The sequence below is a fragment of the Myotis brandtii genome, unplaced genomic scaffold (assembly GCF_000412655.1).
Source record: "Myotis brandtii unplaced genomic scaffold, ASM41265v1 scaffold1172, whole genome shotgun sequence".
In the NCBI taxonomy this organism is placed as follows: Eukaryota; Metazoa; Chordata; class Mammalia; order Chiroptera; family Vespertilionidae; genus Myotis; species Myotis brandtii.
This window is the reverse complement of record NW_005354058.1, coordinates 15,871-20,195: the sequence shown is the minus strand read 5'-3', so window position 1 is coordinate 20,195 and position 4,325 is coordinate 15,871. Positions and strand designations below refer to the sequence as shown.

Below are 4,325 nucleotides of genomic sequence, written 5' to 3'. Positions count from 1 at the left end.
TACCTCAGCCTCATGGCCCACAGTTCCTTTCAAGGTGCACGAATTCATGCACTGGGCCCCTAGTTGTAAATAATGCTGCGATAAACATACAAGGGTGCATATATCTTTACAAATAAGTGTTTTCATACTTTTAGGTAAATACTCAGGAGAGAAATTGCTGGATCATATGGTAGTTGTATTTTTAATTTTATGAGAAACTTCCATACTGTTTTACATAGTTGTAGTCATGTTTTTAAAACCACCACTTTGAGGTTATCACATTTGATCCTCACATGAACAACACAAGTTATGTATCATTATCCCCATTTTATAGAAGAAAAAACTGAGACTCATAATGACCATAAAATTCATCCCAAACTAGTGAAGTACTGAGCTAATATCTGCCTTCCTACATTTTCCTATGCTCATGGCCTCTCCAGTGAACCTGTAAGCCTGCAGACCATACCCTCTTACCAAGCAAGGGAAGGAATCGCAGGTGCCTAACGCTGCTCGCTGCTTGAAGAGGGGCCAGGGTCCTGCCTTTCCCTTTGGCTGATTTATTCCCATAAATTAGCCTTGCAGGCCAGGCCCGAGCTCCGCCTCTTGTTCTTTGGTTCCCATGCTGCCCTTTGGGCTCTGTGTTGGGTTTTGCCTCGCTTGAGTTTTAACCATCTGTTTGCCTTCAGGGGCCTTGCCTGACTCGTCCTCTGCCTTCAGCAGGCTGAAGCGTGGGGATTGACCCACTTGGCTGGCACCTGTTGCCAGGGGATTCGGACAACATAAGATATTCACCAGCGATGACACAGGTATGATAAGAGTCAGCAGTGACAGCTGGGCCATTCCTCACTGAGGTCCCTAAGGAGTTGGGTTGGCCAAGGGCCCAGGGCCCTATAGTCAGAGTAATTTATTTATTTCTCTTGCTTGCAAATGCCAGAAGCCCATCCCACGTCCAAAGGACTAGGAGAGGGCTGCAGCAGCATCAGACAATATGTTCTCACACATATTGTCCAAAGGCAAGAAAGAAAGAGCAGGACTTCTGGCATTCTTTTTTAGCCTCACCCAAGGATATTTTTTCTATTCATTTTTAGAGAGAGCAGAAAGGGAGGGGACAGAGGGAGAGAGAGAGAGAGAGAGAGAGAGAGAGAGAGAGAGAGAGAGAGAGAAACATCAATGAGAGAGACACACATCAATTGGTTGCCTCCTGCACTGGCCCCATTTGGGGCCAGGGATCGAACCTACAATGGAGTTACATGCCCTCGACTGGGAATTGAACCTACAGCCCTTTGACCTGCAGGCCAGTGTGTAACTATAGAGCAAACCGACCAGGGCAAACAAGGATGAACTATTTGCCAGAAGCTCCCCACCCCTAGACTTCCCCTGGCATTTCAGAGGCCAGAACAGGGTCAGATGTCACCCCAACCAATCCCTGGCAAAGGGAAATGAGTTATTATACATACATAAAGTTTTAAAATAGACTTTACTAATATTCTAATGACTATGTATGGTATCAGGGGTGGGGGTGGGTATTAGACTTATTGGGGAGATTACTTCATAAGTGATATAAATGGCTAATAATTATGCTGTACACCTGAAACTAATATATTGAATGTTAACTTTATCTTTTTCCTTTTTATTGAATTTACTGGGATGACATTGATTAACAAAATTATACAGGTTTCAGGCGCTCAATTCCACAACACATCACCTGTACACTGTATTATGTGGTTGCCACCCCAAGTCAAGTTTCCTTCTATCACCATTTATCCCCCTATACCAGGGGCTCTCAACCTGTGGGTCGCGACCACTTTGGCGGTCGAATGACCCTTTCACAGGGGTCGCCTAAGACCATCCTGCATATCAGATATTTACATTATGATTCATAACAGTAGCAACATTACAGTTATGAAGTAGCAACAAAAATATTTTATGGTTGGGTCACAACATGAGGAACTGTATTTAAAGGGCCAGAAGGTTGAGAACAACTGCGGCTATACCCTCCCCCATTTTCCCCCAACAGTCACCACACTGTTGAACATCAACTTTAACTGAAAAATTTAAAAAAATTTTTTTAAAAGCTTAATGCCAACATCCTCAATGAAATGAATATGTGTCTGAGTAAGCTGTAAAATAAATGAGGGAACTCATTTAAAAATGAGTGTTTTTAATGTAAGGAAGGCCTGTGTAAACATAATTACAAACCTCAGAAACCATAGAAAATACATCAATATGACCATTTAAAATTTTTGAACAATGTGAAAAGAAGAAAGTACCATGAACTATGCCCAAAGGGGGAAAAATGGCAAAGTGGGGAAAAAAAACATTTTCAACTTGGATTGAAAGGCTTATTTTCTGAACATAAATATAAAATTTAAACCAATCAATAAGAAGACCAATTTAAAAACATAGTTACTGAAGTGGGATTCACATAATACATCATAATATTTTTTCTAGTTTTTAAATTAACTTTATTGAAATATAATGTATATACAATAAAATCCACCAATTTTAAGTGTAAAGTTTTGTGACTTTTGACAAATGTATATGATTATGCAATCAGGACATAGAAATTTCCCTCTTACCATTTTGCAGTAATTTCTCTTTTCCCATACCTTGCATCTGAGGACCACTGATGCACTTTCTTTCTCTTTTTTTTTTGTGTGTGTGTGTGTGTGCGCAGAAAAAGCTCAATGGTGTGGCTTGATGTACTTTCTATCACTATGATAGAGTTCAGAGAGGCAAAAGCAGTTAGAATTTGTAGAGGAAAACATTTTGTTATGTTTAGACTATCATGTAAATGGGATTATACAAGATGAGTCTTTTGTATCTGACTTCTTACACTTAGCGTAATGCTTTTGAGATTCATCCATGTTGTTGCAATGATCAGTAGTTTGTTCCTTTTCATTGTTGTGTAGTATTCCATTGAATGGATACTCTAGTGCCCTTTATCTTCAGCAGATAAACTCCAAGACACCCAGTGGATGCCTGAAACCACGGATAGTACTGAACCCTTTGTGTACTTTGTTTTTTTCCTGTACAAACATACATACATACATGCCTCACTTAAAGGAAGCCCTTTTGGCTTCTCTTGGCATATTTAAATTTTGCCAGCATCACTACTCTTGCACTTTGGGGTCACTATTAAGTAAAATTAGGGTAACTTGAACATACGTCCTGTGATACAATGACAGTACATCTGATAACTGAGACGGCTACTACGTGACTAATGAGGGTGGGTAGCCTATACAGCCTGGCTCTCCTGGACAAAGGCATGAGTCACGTCTCTGACGGGATGAAGCACGTTAGCTGGAGATTTATGACACTGCTCAGGATGGCACATAACTTACAACTATGAATTATTTCTGAAATGTTCCATTTAGTATTTTTCAGGTCAAGGTTGACCACAGGTAGCTGAAACCACTGAAAACAAAACCCTGGGTAAGGGGAACTAATGTATCACAATTTGTTTATCCATTCAATAGTTGATGAACACTTTTTCCAGTTTATGCACTTATAAATAAAGCTGCTATGAACACGTCTTTATATGAACATGTGTATTCATTTTTCTTGGCTGAATATCTAAAAAGTGGAATTTCTAAGTCATACATAACTATATGTTTAACTTTAAAAGAAACTGCCAAACCATATTTCCAAAATGGTTGTACCATTTTACATTCCCTCCGGCAGTATGTATGAGAGTTCTAGTTGCTCCACATCCTTGTCAGAACTGAGTATGGTCAGTCTTTTTGATTTTACTAGTAGACATTCTTATAGATGTGTAGTGGTATCTCATTCTGATTTCAAGTTGTATTTCCCTAACAATGTTGAGCATCTTTTCATGTCTTTTTTGTATTTATATATTGTCTTTGGTGAAATATCTGTTGAAATATTATATATTTTAAGGTCTTTGCTAATTACATTATGTCTGTCATTTCTTGGTCCATTTCTATTGATTTATCCCCCCACCTCCAGCTTATGAGTCATGCTCTTTTCATACCTGATAATATTTTTGTTTGCATGTTGGACATTGTGAATTTTACCTCATTGAATATTGGGTTTTGTTGTTTTTCACTAAATAGTGTTGAACTGTTTTTTGTTTTTCTTGGAGCACAGTTAAATTACTTGGGATAAACTTGGTCCTTTTGAGTCTTTTTTTCCTTCTTTTATTGATTAAAATATTACATATGTGTCCTTACCCCCTTATTGCCCACCCACTCATGCCCTCACCCCCCCATTCCCCATATCTGTGTCCATTGGTTAGCTTATATGCATGCAGAGAAGTCCTTTCGTTGATCTCTCCCCCTTACCCCCACCCTCCCCTACCTTCCCTCTGAGGTTTGATGGTCTGA

At 39.3% G+C, this 4,325-nt stretch overlaps 1 long non-coding RNA gene across 1 annotated transcript; it reads left to right on the top strand.

The window, feature by feature from the left end:
* The first annotated feature begins 671 nt into the window (after window positions 1–671).
* LOC106724112 lies at window positions 672–3,514 on the top strand. Its single transcript, XR_001359874.1, has 2 exons — window positions 672–785; window positions 3,367–3,514. It is a non-coding gene; the product is annotated as an uncharacterized LOC106724112 (long non-coding RNA).
* Window positions 3,515–4,325: the final 811 nt, after the last annotated feature.